Below are 15,912 nucleotides of genomic sequence, written 5' to 3' on the forward strand. Positions count from 1 at the left end.
GGGAAAGGAAACACTTTACTGAGCCAGTGCTAACAATATGTCAAAAGGTATGAAGTGAAAACGGGATCGAGCAGGACTCTAAACTGAAGTGGCTAAATGGAATTCAGCCCTGATTTGATCATTTACTAACATTTAAAAAAAAATGCCTTGAAGGAGAAGTATGGTATTTTTAAACCTGGGCCCTATTTTTACAAATTTGGTTGTCGAAATGACTCATAGGACGAAAAACTTTTGGATTGGTCCAGTAGATGTCCTCTGCCGTAGCTGCGATACAGCTGCAATAGCTGCAACATAATCCCCTGGATATGATTATAGATTTGTTCTTTTTCCCCTGTACACGAGGAGTTGGTCTGTGTGGAGTTTACAGTCTGTGTCTTGTATTGCTTTGCTTTTTCATCCTGACCGTTGCTGCATTATACCCAAATGTACTGTAAACCCGTGTTAAGGGGGCAAAAAGACAGTCTTATAGGTTGAAAGATGCTGCATTTTTTAACTAAATGAACTGATATAATTAACATGTATATTATTACCAAATTAACATTGCATGATTGCATTTGTTTCATGTAAGATTGGAGACATCTAGCAATTAGAATCCATACAGAAAGCATCATCTAACTTTATAAAATCTAACTTACGGTATACCAGGTCTGCCCAAGTAGAAATCTGTTCCCTTTGATTGTGCTCAAAGCCATAAATCACTTGTTTTTATTTGATAACATTTTCTACAATTATAGGTAGATGACTAACGCCAACACAGGTCAACCCAATGAGCTGACTCCAATACAGGTTTCCCAACCAAGGTGAGTTTCTTTTTTCGTTTATATATACAGTATTTATAACAATGTGTAAAATTTAACTTTTTTACAGTAATAGACAAACTATAGGAGGAAAATTAAGTTCTTATCTCTGAGCTGTCAGGCATGCTTGTCTGCTAATAGGTTGAGCTTTATTAATACATGTATAAGAAAGGGTTCTGAAACAAGTGTATGTGCAGAGGTAACAATCCCAAATTGATGTTAATGTTGAAAACAGCTAAACTGTTATATGGTATGTTAGTCATTTGATTTTACAGAAAAAAATTGGGTTTGAATATCCTTTTATTCTCCAGGCAAACTATTGAAAAATAACCTTAAAAGCTGCTGTATAGAACATGCATACACCATTATGATGTGAAGGTTTATGGAATCAGGAGAAAAGTGCTGCAATTTCATACACTGGAACTATAAAACTGCAATATTTGATAACTGTCATAATAAAGTGATCTAAGGACAAACTACAGTCTGGTGCTGTTATTTCATTTATGTCTGTCTTTTGAACTGGTGTCACCTAAAAGGGATTTATTATCAGCAAAGAGAACATCATACTTGCCTACTGTTAGAGTTAAGTCAGACACAACAAAGAGTGATAACATTACTCTGTAAACATGACATCTATTACATGTCGGCATGACCTGGAAGAGGCATCAGTCCTATTTGTTACTCTTCCTAAAGACATTTTTCCCTGTTTAAGTTAGATAGTGGTGGGGTCACTTAAGTCAATGCTTACAGATGTCTCTATTGTGTGATTGTGTTAAAAAAAGAAATGTGATTTTTGGCACATTAAACCCTTTGAAGGTATGATCAGCAGAACAGACTGTTGTTAAAATTCTGATGACAGAGCAGCTAAAACATCAGTGGCTGCCAGTGGTCAAGGTTTTTTGATGCCGCCAATTATCAAGATAATGAAACAATGTCACAAGACAAGAGATGTCAGAAATGAGAAAATGATCAGAGACTATATTCTAGATCTATTCTAAAACCAGAAGAGAGTTATAACTCCTGCAGGTTGTCTGTGGCTTCAGCACTCAATTCTGTACATTTCACTTTGAGGAAATGTACTTTATTTTATTACGTCTGATAAATATTAAGTTATCATTAAGTAATTTACAAATGAATATCACAACATGGCATTACTTCAGCAGACACCAGTCAGGTAAGTAATGGTTGTCTCATGTGAGGTAATGATGAACACCTCACGATATACCAGCTGGCCGGGGTGCATACACAAATTACTACATGTACACTGTCCCAGAGGAGTGAAGGAAGTTTCCCATACTGAGCTTTCTCCATCCATCCATCCCTCCATTATCTATACCGCTTATCCTGTTCAGGGTCGTGAGGGGGCTGGAGCCTATCCCAGCTGTCATTGGGTGAGAGGCGGGGTACACCCTGGACTGATCGCCAGTCAATCACTGGGCTGACACACCGAGACAGACAACCTTTCACGCTCACGCTCACACTCACGCCTACGGGCAATTTAGAGTCACCAATTGACCTAAAGAGCATGTCTTTGGACTGTGGGAGGAAGCCATAGTACCCAGAGGGAACTCACGCATGCATGGGGAGAACATGCAAACTCCACAAAGTAAGGCCCATTTCGTCCGAACCAGGCTTTGAAGTAGGAACCTTATAGCTGCGAGGCAAAAGCGCTAACCAGCACCACTATGCAGCCTACTAAGCTTTCTCCTAGCTGTAATATCCACAGTTGTCCAGCAGATGGAGACAAATTGGCATACATCTACATACCTATACAGCTTTTGACTGCATTTAATGAGGCCAATAGGAAAGAACCAGCACAACATGAATTTAATAAATTTTCACAATGACCTCCTAACAAAAATAATTAAGACTGTTTAGACTGGCTGACATTATAAAGCTTCATTTTTGGTGTAGAAAAAGAGATTCTATCTCATCATAATGCGTAACCGGTTTGTCGTGACATGCGGTTACACAACCCTGAACTGTTTGATGATTCAGGTTTTGCAGCATTCTCATATGTGTCACTTCAAGTCACAACCCGCCCCCGTCTGTAACGGCCTGTGAGAGGATGAAGTCCATTCTGCTGCCTTTGTTACTTTCAATTTGATCCCAGTGTCAGTTCACAACAGACTGTTGCACCCTGCACAGGAAATCAGCCATATCATCGGTTAGGTATTATTTGTAAGACAACAAACAAGTACAGGATGCCTTAAAGGTAGACTTTGTTTTTTGAATTATCTTCCTAGTGTGCAAATGTGCAGAGCAACAATCAACTTAAAGCAGCATTGACTAATATACTGGGTATAAACACTGCATGATATTACCCTTATATTACCCCAACAAGTCCTCGCTGGTTCTTTGTCACAGCCTGTGGTGTCTCATACAGACGCACAAGATACCCTTCAGCCTCTGAACCGGCTGGCCATACCCAACCAGAAGGCCGAATAATTGCCCCTCTAACCTACAGCTCTATGTAGTTTTTACTTTCTTTTTCTTTCAACCCACCCACAAACCCACAACCTTAAGATGTGAAATGAATGCAGTTTCCAGCAAACTCATGAAGCTGAGTGCAAGCAATAACTTTCATGGAGTGGTGAAGCTGGAGTTTAGTAGTCGCTGGTGAGGAAAGTTGTGCATCTTGAGAGCTAGGGGCTGTTCAGGCTTGGTATTATACAGACTGAAGTGACGACGTGATATCAAACTTTGTTTGATCATTAAGCCTGATGGTCCTCCAGAGCTCTGTGTTTATCAGTGAAATATATGAACTACACAGCATATGAACATATTACAGCAGGTGGTCATGGAGGTCATACTTTATAGTATTTATAGATGTTATTGAGCCAGGTAGAGCGAGAAACACATACAGATCTGTCATATCTGCTCCTTTACTAATGTCTGTCCTTTCAGCGCGGCATGATAACTCTGATAAATGAGGCGTGGATCACCTCCGGTTCATCTTATGCACAGCATCGTCGGTTCAGGATCGTCTCATTTTAAAAACTTAAACGCAGTCTCTTTACTGAATAAATGCTCTAGTGAATAAGCCTTTTACATATGCTTGGAGTGACATGATAAATCAATAAAAATAAGATTTTCAAGAGACACAGCGGAGTAATGTTAAATCAGACAGCATTGAGAGGCAAGTGATCTCCCGCATCCATGTGATCGTTGCCGTGGATATGGAGAGAGTGTGAGGTGCTTAATGTAGCCCAGGACACATGTGCATTCACACTACGAGACATATGTGGATAAATGTGTCCCAGACCACCTCCGTATGTGGACCGAGTAATCGCATCTGAATGCGTCTTCAATTCTTCCTGGGTGTGTTCAGACCTGTAGTTAAGGCTGTCCACTTGTGATCGATCACGAAAACCACATGTTGATGCCAGGTCTGAACGGAGTCCTGAAGTCACAGATTGTTTAAGATAAGATATAATACTTTGGTTTCGGGGAAATTTGGTTGTTGCGACAGCACAAATAAACTTGTTTGAACTGAACAGAGCCAAACTGTGTGTGTGTGTGTGTGTGTGTGTGTGTGTGTGTGTGTGTGTGTGTGTGTGTGTGTGTGTGTGCTGAGAGAGATGGAAGGACATTTGGGGAAAACAGAAATTAGTACCATACATGGTCACACCTTGAGCTGGTGGACTGGACTTTTTATCGTATTTGAAATCATTTCAGGTGACTAAAAGAAAAGTAACAAGTAATCCTTGCCTTTCCTGCCTTGCTCCCTCTGTTTTTAAGGCAGATTTGCTCCCTGTGTTTGCTAATGTCAATGACTATTATTCTTAAGAGGAACCACACCTACACTCACAGAGCCGTAACAATAGAGTGCTACTTAACCACACAATCAGGATGAAGAGAGGCAAAGGTGTAGGGTGTGGTCAGGAGCTTTCTCAGATAAACAGCAGACTGGCCTCGTCCTCGGGCAGTCTCCAGCCTTCCAAGGATCGGGGGGATCAGGAATGCTGAGAAATTCCACTGGTTTGTATTAGTTATTAGTTATTAGTTATTTTCAACCTAAGGAGAAAAGACCACTGCATTACAGCTTGGAGAATCTTTTGTAGATACATTTTTTTAATTTTCATATTTGCACAAATAAATCTGAGTGCAGTATTTTTTATAAACTTTGCAGCTAAAGGAAGTCATTTGAACTTTAGTGACATTGAGAAAATAAACCAAAACAATATACTATGTCAGCAGATACAGCTTCCAAAAGTACTTAAACTGGAGTTAAATAGAAGTTGAACTTTGACCCTATTTGGGACGGTCTCATCTGCTGAGTTGGGGATAAAGCTTAAGGAAGTGGCCTGAAACTGTGGTTTCTATTTGTTTTTGTAATCACTGGTTATTAATTTTATTGTTATTGATACAAATTAGAAGAACAAAAAACAAAACATGACATTAACATACAACTAATAATAGACAAATGTTTGTAAAGAAACTAAAATAGGTATATATACAGTAAATTTAAGAGACTCTTGAGATTTTGCGTATTTGTGTTTCCCTCCAATGAAGAACAATAAGACCTTTCTCTTACAGCATAGACATATCTGTTTATGTCTGTTCCTTCTTTCTTAGTTTTAAGAATAAGGGGTATAAGTTCAAATGTAAATCCTATTAAAAAAGGGAACCAGATGTTTTCCTCACAGAGCACATGACAGGAAATAACCCAGTTCTCTGGGGTTTACGGCCTGTGTGGGAAGAGGCAAAAATAATGCTCGTATTTGGCCGATCCTTCATGTTTCTGCTACAGACGAGTCAGTCTTCATCAGATAGTCTCGCAGTGGCTGAATCAACATTTCCAGTCTATCAACTTGCGAGTCATGTGACTTGTGGCTCCATAGCTTTTTCACTAGGCCATTGTAACTGAAAATCTAAACAAACAAAACACAGTACACATGTAGCTGGCTGTATGGCCGTTTTTTAACAGGCTGAAAGATATTAAAACTAAAAATAGTTCTGACTAACTGTTTATTAGTGAACTATTTAAAGAACACAATACATGTTTTTAAATTAAAATGAGCTTGTTGAAACAGAGAAACTTTGATTATGGGCTTGAAAGTATTACAGCAGGTTTAGTTGTTAGAAATGCAGAGAGCTGAAGATTGTCTGGGACGAATGTTGCTGTTGGTGGATTCTGTTTATGAAAGACACTAGTGAGGCAAAACAGTGCACAGCAGAAGCAGCACATAGGTCGGACAACTGTATTTAACTGTAAATCTTTAGATGCTACAGATACACCTGAAAATGACAACAGAAATTTCAAGTTTTCCTATTTCACATAGAAATATCTTGTATGTATGTCTATGTTATATCTGTCTATTGACTGTACAATGAATTGGTCTTTACTTCTCCTCAACTAACCAAAGAAAAAATACTAACATTCTTTTGAATAAAAAAAAAAAAATTGTATAATTCGATGAGTTGATACCCATGCAGACTTTTGTGCTTAAGGTTGGTGGACCCTAAAGGGGGGTATAGCGGGGTATCATCTGTATATTAATAGAAATCACATAATGTTTATAGATGAAATGAGGGAAGTCCCCGCCCACCATGAGAGGAGGCGGGAGCACTCTTTACACAGAGTTTCAGTCTGACTTCCCACTCTCACAGCATGACTGACAGACTCATCACAGCATGACTCACGAAGCCTTAGGGGCATGACGCACACACGCACACGCACACACTCATGTCAAAAAGGAAGTTGCAATGAAGAAAATGACACAATACACAGAGTATTGTTTACATGGCAGTGATCACTAAAATGTTACACATTGTTGTTTTAAAATAATTTCCATATCGAGAAATATATATGCATTAAACTGCAGTCTAACCTTGTTCTCCAAGTTAAAGAAACCAGCTGATCCAGACTGGCACAAAACAACCCAGTACGAACAACATATAACATAAAAAACACTGTCCCAGGGGCCACATACAAACACACACAAACTATGCATACACCATTTTCACATGTTAACTGGTATTCATTAAAGAAGAATATACATTTGAGAGTCTTCATAGAATCGTCCCTGTAAAAAGAAACGTGTATATACTCTTCTTGTAATATTGTAAAAGCTTTGTGTGTATCTGATACTGTGTTTCTGATCTCAGTCATTCCGGAATTGAACAGATGTGCCTTTGCACTAACATCCGCTGGTCTTAAGTCAATGTGATGTTACACACATTTTATGTGAGGAAAATCAATACATCTGCCTCCTGGACTTTGTTCTGTCCAAACATAATGCATCCCAGAATATCAACATCAGTCTGTAAGAAGGAGTAAAAATAGAAAGTGCATCATGGCGAAGCTGCATTACTGAAGATTTTAAAATGATGTGAGTTTTGGAAGATTATAGTCATTCTTCTATAAATAAAATGTTGCATTAAAAAACAAATCACAATTATAAAAAACGCCTTCAGACTGTATATAAGGTCTTATAAGCATGTTCACTAGACATTGTAATGCATTTATAAGAATATATAAAACTCTGTATAAACATTTAAAACCATTAAGAAAACTAATAATAAGGTTTTCAAAGTGTAATAAAGGATGGACATGATTATTTGAACATTCATAACGTGTTATACTTCTATACCAAGTAAGAAAAGTATTTGTAAAAAGGTTCACATTATCACATTATACCTTTCATAACTTTAGTAATTTTTTACAATGCACAGTATGTTTGATGGCACTTTATACATTTTAAAGTTCTGAAATGACGTCACATACGCATTGATTATACACAATAGCATGACTTTGTGAGTTAAAGTACTTTTATTCTATATAAATCTTTATAATTCTATATAAATATGTATAAAGATTAATGTATTGTAATGAATGTCTTATATTGTAATGTATTGGGAATGTGATTATAATTCATTATAGATATGATTTTCATAGAATGTGTTACCAAGAAATCTTATGATTCATCGTGTTACAGTGTGAAACTCTTAACGCTGCAAATATTTCTGTATCTGGGGGATGTAGTTTGATCATCTGTGACTACTACACATGCACAACTGGGCGTTTTCTACAGTAAACTGATTGTGATACAGCGTGGGGGGAACAAAGGAGGATAGTTGTATGAACAAATGATGATAAGAAACTGTTACGAAAAAATGTGGAAATATATTTGAAAACATCTTCCGTTATGACCTTATATGGACTCCGCAGACAGTGCTGATGAACTGACTAGAGTGTATGGCCAGAGTGTTGCCAATGGCAAGCAGTGTAAAAAATTAGCTGCTGACGGCACCAAATGTTTTTGTGTGTGTCGTTTGTGTCGTGTGTCGTTCATCTGACTGTAGTTTAGCTGTCAGGGAGTAAACAAGAATGTGCTGAAACAATTACTCAAGAAGAGGAGGAAGACGATCTCGCCCCTCCTCCTCTGCCATTCCCTCCCCTGCATTATAGTGTCTCTTCAGATGAAACCACAGCGAGACACACTTTCCGGGAATGACAGTCATGACTGGACCTGTCCTCCAATAACACACACACACAAACACACACACACACACACACACACACACGCACACACCTTAAACTGATTCACACTAAACTCTGGTCTGGTAAACTGTGCTCTATAATGAAAGCTGAACATGTTTTGTTCTGCCCATGCCAGCATTGTGGTCATGTGACTGCATTTATGTGAATGTGTGCATGGGAAGCTCTAATCAGAGAGTGAAAGGCTTCGCTGCCATAAAGACTTGATGGGAACTAAAAGCTCATGAGCGGCCTGATTATGGGCTTTTAACAGGATGTCCAGTGTTGCTGGGTGATGGAAGTGCTTTTGTGCTGTACTCAGCTGTAGATGTATAGATAAACAGCACTGCACTCATCTTCAGCCCCAGCAGCAGAGACATAGGCACACAGAGGTTATATACTGTCCTCCCTATGGAGTATTTCCTGTTATCCCACTGGGTTCATTATCACTGAGCCGGAACTGAGAGCTGAGCAGACCTGCCAGCACCTACTGTTTTACATTTTACCATCACTGTTCAGTACTGCAGACAGAACAATTCTGTTTATTCGAAACAGAACCAGACTCATGTTGAACAGGCATCTGCCTCAACTCACTGGCCCGAGAGGAAGTAGAGGAAGAGGCAGAGAGAGAGAGAGTGATAGAGACAGACAGACAGACAGACAGACAGACAGACAGACAGACAGGGAGACAGACAGGGAGAAAGGGGCATGTGCGCACAGCAACATAAAACAACAACACATAATATAGACTTATGGTAACAATATCAATAATAATATAAGAAATATGTCTCATTTGTTTCTTTCCTTTTTTAATGTATTTATTTAATAACCTTTTAAATACCTAAAACTACATTGTCTGAGTTTATTGTTAGTATTTATGTTTTGGATGTACTTGTTTTGTCATATACCACTGTCCAAAAATGGTGAAAATAAAGCGATGTTAAAACATCTTAAAATGAACATGTTTATATCTTTCCCAAAATGCACAACACTATTAAATACTTATTTAAGGTCTGCAAGAGAGGGTAGGTGGACCTAACACAACGTAAATGGGCTGTTTTTCCGGGCTCTGCAAGTGTTGCTAGTAACAGTAATCTAATATGAACAAACAAAGAAATGATCACTACACTACTAAGATGACTACAGATACAACTTAAAAAATAAGTGAAAATCCAAAGAAAAACAAATAAATTTGACACTCAGATGAAGGCAAACAGTCTAAAAAGGAAAGCGACCATCAGCAAGGAAAATCAAGAGTTACAACCGGAGCCAACCGTGGACTTCACACATGCAACACAGTCTGGATATCTGGGAAGTGTGCTCCAGCAAAGTTTATAGCCATAGGTGCCGCCAAAGAGAACAAAACTGAGATCATTTAAATGACTCAGCCTCTCTGAAACAGATAAGCTGATAAACACATTACTATGACTGTAGTATGAAGGGTTTGCCATATTATTGTAGGCATTGCAAAATTACACCCAAATGATACTGACTAATGGTCATGTGTTTGATTGACTGGATATTTTGCACAGTTTGTCATTATAAAAACCCTCAATATTCCAACTTGTGCGTTCTATAAAACATTAGACTATTGGTTATATTAAAATGACAAATTTACAGGTTAGTGTGGCCTTGCAGATGTTTGTGCTCTCTGGATGTTTTCTTGTTGTGTTCTAAAGAGACAGAAAACTAGAACTAAAAGCAGGACTTTTCAACATGTTCCGATCTGCTGTTTTTAATCCACCAGTTTCTGTGTCACCCCTCTGCCGTCAGCAGATACTAGACTCTTTAAACATTGACCTTACAGTTAATAATTGACATGCTGTCCCTTTGGCAACCACTACTATTGACAAAGAGAGACAATCTGATGTGCAGTAAAACAGACAAAGAAGCCCAGTGTTTATTCCTGACAAGTGATCAAAGATAATTAAGTAAATGTTTTATGTAGAATCTTTGTTATGTATTTTTATTCAACTAATAGAGCAGAAGACAATGGCAACTAATCTAGGACCATGTGATAGGGTTGAAAGGTTCTGGAAAAAACAAGTGAATTAGGCCTTAAGTTAAGATTGTTTTGTCGTTTAAGCTCAAAGTGAAAGAAAAGCAAACCTTCCCCTCTTACTTCCTGATCAGATCTCAGTGCAGTTACTCATTGATCAAGACCATTATTTTACAACAAGACAGAGTCCACAGTGACACTAACAGCTCTGTGAGGCTGTCCTAATGCATAGCAGTGCTTCGAGCTAAATGCTATTTATAGCATCTCAGCAGTGACAATATTAACTACTCATACTAATCACAAAGTACCTCTGAGGCTGATGGGAATATCGTGAGTATTGCAGGTGTTTGGTCATATGCTTAAGTATGGTAAAAACTGAAACACTGATTATTACAATTCATCCTAGGGAAGACATGCATGGCTTTCTGGTCCATCCTGCAAAGTGCGCTCACTGTGTAACTTCAGTTGTCAAATTGCTTTGTAACAAGATTTTCTTGCTTTCTACTTCTCCGGCACCACCTCCCCCAATCCCAACCATTTTCTTACTCTACTAATTAACCACATTCAAGGTCATGTGGAGTTTAGGTGTCTGGTATACATTCCAGTATGATAGTGTAAGGACATGGTGCTTGTTTGTGAGTGTGTGAGAAAGTGAGTGAGATAGTGAGAATATTTCCCTGTTTGAAATTCCACAGTGGATAAGAAGCCTGGTTAGTTGACACACATGAACACAATCAAGGTCAGAGTGTTATTTGTTGATGCAGCATTAGACGGGGAGTTGGTTGACTGCTGCAGCTCTCTTTCTTTAGGTTTTACTCACTAACTGATATCACTGCAATAAACTTGCAAATAAAATATGAAACCATCGGAGACCAGAGGGAGTTTGATCAGTACCAAGGCCGAAACCATGACTTTGTTTACTTAGCTTCAATTATTTGCAAGACTTCAGAGGGGACATCATAAGTGATAATAGTATTGTGATTTTTTGTCACATAATGATGATAATATCAAGGTCAGAAACCTCTCTAGAAACAAACATAGAAACACATTTTTTAAGCCTTAGCAGTACAATATTGAGAGTATATTAACCTTTTACAAACACACTATGTGCAGCAAGTAGAAATGCAAACACACTGTCAGGCAGACAATGGAAGTCTTGTGTGTGTTTGTTAGTTGCATTCTGATACAACAGAAACCTTAGAGGAAGAGTCCCTTAGAATTTCCCTCATTCACAGTGTCTCTGGTTTTTGTGCATGAAAGGGGGACATTTAGATGTGTGATCAACACGTAAAATTTCCATCACATTTATGTAAGGTGCATGTCCTAAAAGGGATCATTCGAATCACTATCAGACTATTATGACCAAGATGTTAAGTGTGATCCTTGCTGTACAAAAAGTAAGGAAATAGTTACTGTTGAAAAACAACAAGTAATGAACAACTTATTTTCACAATAACTTTCTCAACACTGGTACTTAAACTACATCTTATCCAAATAGAGTCAGTATTCTCAGTGTATATCAAACATTTGTATTTCAATCATGTAAGGGCCTTATCACGATTGGTAAACCAATTAATACTGGTAGTGTTGGAGAGACAACGACTCAAACTGCTTACAAAAATAAAGGTATAACAAGATCATCCATGTCTCTGTTTTTCTTGTGTTGACACCTACAGAACATTCCCGGCATGGAAACCCAACCCAAAACTCCTTGCTCCCTGGAGTGCTGCAGCTCAGATCAGAGGTGGAGCAGATTAAGTCATTAGGACCTTGGCAATGGAAAAGGGCTCCTGGAATGTGTGGCTCCTGTGTGGGGGGGAAGGGCCAAGCTGTGTTGGGTCTGGAACTCCTTCCCAACGGGTGGTCTTTCAGGTGGTCTTTCTCCTGGATGACCTAAAGACTACTTTGTAACTTACCAAGTGATGAGTGCATCCCCACAGATGCCCTGATGTAAAATGAATTTGGAGCTATCCTTTAACTAAGATCTTTGCTCTTGCTTGGCTGTTTTTGAGTCTGGGTTTAACTCAAATATAATATTTCAAAACAAATAAATTCATCTAAAAATAAACAGAGAATTTTTCATATTTGTGGTGCAGAAGAAAAATACCCAAGCCAGCAAAAATAAGTAAAATCCTCTTGATTTATTTTATTTTCAGGCATTTTGCCGTCATGAAATAATGACGGTGTGTTTGTTTGTGGTGGTGCAGGTTGTGTTTGCACGTACGTGTAGGGGGGATTCAATCCTTGGTTTCTGCTGTTAATATATATATATATACCTAGACTGTATATCATTGACACTGCCACGACGCTGTTAGGTACAACGGTAACTACTGTGATCTTAGTGCTAACAAGTACAGCTGATGCTAATTGAAATGTTATTAGTTTGCAAAAAAAGGCAGTTGTGATTCGATGTGCAAACCTATACTTACTATAAATATAGTATACACTGTATATAACCCATATGTGAACCACTTTGGACCCATCCACAGCTGTCCAGCATGTGAAGTGTCAAGTGACATATTAGAAAGACAGTCTGCTAGTATTGGTGGTCAGGGGCGATGGGTTTTGGAGCCATATGTAAATAAAAAGTTAATGTTACATTATTGTTTTAACCCTCGCTGTAATCCATACTAAGTAGTATTTGTTCTTAAATCAAACCAAACACGTAAACATTATGTTGCAAAGGAAGAAAGCAGATAGCGACACTACCTTGTGTGTCTGTATGATGCCAAAAGTACAGACTTCACTTTTCCTGTTAACCTGTGCATCTGCATTTAAACTAGGCTGGTTAGGCTGGTTAGGCTGGTTAGTGTGCTGTAATCTAAAATAAAATAAAATAAACGTGACAAAGAATCAAGTATAAAGCATGGACCACTGATCACACATAAGGAAGTGAATAACTCACTCTTCAAACTTAACAAAATAACAATGTAATCTGACACCGCTCACTGCCTTCCTCCCACTCTGCCTCCTTACTTCTCTGCCCTCTCTTGCCATTCCCCCCCCTTCTCTCCCCCTCTGTCCCACATTGAACCTTTCAATGGCTAAGTGGTGGCCACTGTAAACTGACCAGTCTTTCTTCTGCCCCTATATCCCTCTGTCTTTCTGCGGGAAGGATGGATGACTGATGAAGAGGAAGAGCGAAAGATAACATTGTGTAATTGCTTTTGAAATGTCCCCTGTCTGTCATGCTCATTCACTCTGAAGCTGTAAGAGAGAAAGATTACAGACTATAGAGCCTAAGGCTGAAAGGGACACTTGAATCATTGTTCTACAAATGAATATTTCTAAGGCCTTAAATCCCATATCTTTTAAGTCAAATCTCTGTTCTCATTACTTTCTTTGAGCTATATCTTGTGTTGAGAATTGTTTTTTACTGTTCTCCCATGATGATATCGGGCTTGCCCAAGTTACAATTTGACATATAGACTGCAGGAGCTGGGGATCGAACCACCAACATTCCAATTGAGAGACAACCCACTTTCCACTGAGCCACAACTGTCCCAACAACTAAGGGGAATCTGTCATCAAAACAGATTGAACAGTACACAGTGGGTGACATCCTACATATATAAAAGTAGGCTACAGTTCCACATTAGGTAGGTTTATAGTCAAGATAAAGAAAAACTTTTGGATCAAATCCACATTCATATCGTCCACCAAAAATGTTTTCTTCTTTACGATACTATGTGGTTACCTAGACTTGAACCAACCAATCTCAACCAATGACTGAATATATAGATGGACGTCGCCTCTCCACCTGCTCTTATTGTAAGGAATTTATGTCAAAAACGCCCCTGTGACAGGCGCTGCCATCTTGCGATGGTGACGTCATTTGGAGCCAGAGCTGCCCAGTGGCGGGGGGAGAAGCCATAGCCACTTCTGCTAACCAAAACACACACTTAAATTACCATAAAAAACCTGCAATGGCTGTAGTGATTGTTTTAGTTATGTTTCCTCTCGCCGTTCCTCCTCTACTCTGGTAATCCAGATTGGATTGGCTGCAGGAGCCGGATTTGTCAACAGAGCTGTCAATCATCCTTTTTACAGCATCAAATAACTAATTAAAACTTAAATTGTCAGAAAAATAAAAACTTGGACGTAAATCAGCATGTTAAGAACTAATTATAATGACAGAAACCATGTTTGAGAAAATGTATTTGGTGCATATTTTGATTTTATAGTTTGACTCATGGCCCATCTGTTAATGTGGAGGAGGCGGGCTTTATGACCTATACTGCAGCCAGTTAGCAGGGGGCGCTCCAAAATGTTTGGCTTCACTTTTAGGGAGCTGTCATGTCGTCCATCTTTTTATACAGTCTATGATCTCAACCAAGATCCATTTATCAGTCTTTCGCTTCAGTGGCAAAGTGCTGCACAGCAGCTGAAACTTCATGCTCCACGGACTGCCTGCCTCTCATTGTAAGTTAACTCAGATTTTGCGCTTTAATTGTTAACCTTCACCATAATATACTAACATGTGAAACAGTGGTCTTTTTTGCAAAGAGAGAAAGCTGAGTAAAGTTAACAAACATTAGCAAGGACTTGCTACATTAGCCAAACATTAGCTAAACATTCCCTGCTACTAGGACATTTAACCTAGCTAACATTACATCAAGAGAACAAATTTATCAACAATCATCCTTTTTGGAATCTATCATTATTCAGCAGAATTACAAAAATAAAGTTTCCTGTAGATATTATGCTGATTAATGTAGGCTAACTGTAATGTTATCTGTTGCCCTAGCTAGCATTGCGAGAGGGAAAGGGGGGAAATGCTAAAACAGCTAAGCTGCAACTAAAATGTTTTAAGATGTTGGCATTGCATTTACTCTTGGTACAGAGGAACTACTCCTTTAATAATAAAACCCTTTACACTTTCTTTAATTATCACATGGCTGGCATGAATACTTAAATGCAGAGTGCTTCTGAGTTTCCTGCACTTTTTTATGCTTGTCACTGACAATCTGTTAGCTTGTAGCAAAATATTAGCAGGTGACTTTAGAACTATAACTCTAACTTTATGTATTTCTTATTGCATTCACGCTGCAAAAATGTAAGGCACATACTCCAGTTGTTGTTTGCAATAAGAAGTCTACCGTTGCACAAAATTTAAGAGGGCAACGACAGAGTGCACTAATGTCAGATGTATATTATGAGTTTGAGGGTTAATAAGGTTTTTTACTGTCATTTGGATTTTGCTTACACTGTCCAGACAATGACCATCAGTTGCTGGTTGCAGTCTTTAGAATAATCCGAAAACCAACTGCCAGCTCTGCACTGCCCAGACATTAGTTGACAAATTTAGTGGCTTACTTTTTCTTATTGAAGTTTTTGCTTTATTTTACATGGATGAAGTGGAGGGCTTGTTAACTATGGCCAAAGTAGTCATGGTCTACCTGGCCTTCTAGGCTGTGGGGCGTGTACAGGAGAGACAGCAATCAAGACGAGCCAGGAGGAGATTGTGGTCTGGCTTTCCACGACTCCACCAAACCCGACTGAACATGTCAAACTCAAACAACTCCATCCGACAAATACAGACTGTTGGCGCAGAGTGACCCGACAGTTGGTGTTAGTTAAGCAACGTTTGTCTGGGCAGGGTGCAGCCTCCTTAAGGGAAGACATAAACAGTG

The sequence above is a fragment of the Semicossyphus pulcher genome, unplaced genomic scaffold, assembly GCF_022749685.1.
Source record: "Semicossyphus pulcher isolate SPU_LCO1_2020_fin unplaced genomic scaffold, fSemPul1.0.p SCAF_12, whole genome shotgun sequence".
Lineage (NCBI taxonomy): Eukaryota > Metazoa > Chordata > Actinopteri > Labriformes > Labridae > Semicossyphus > Semicossyphus pulcher.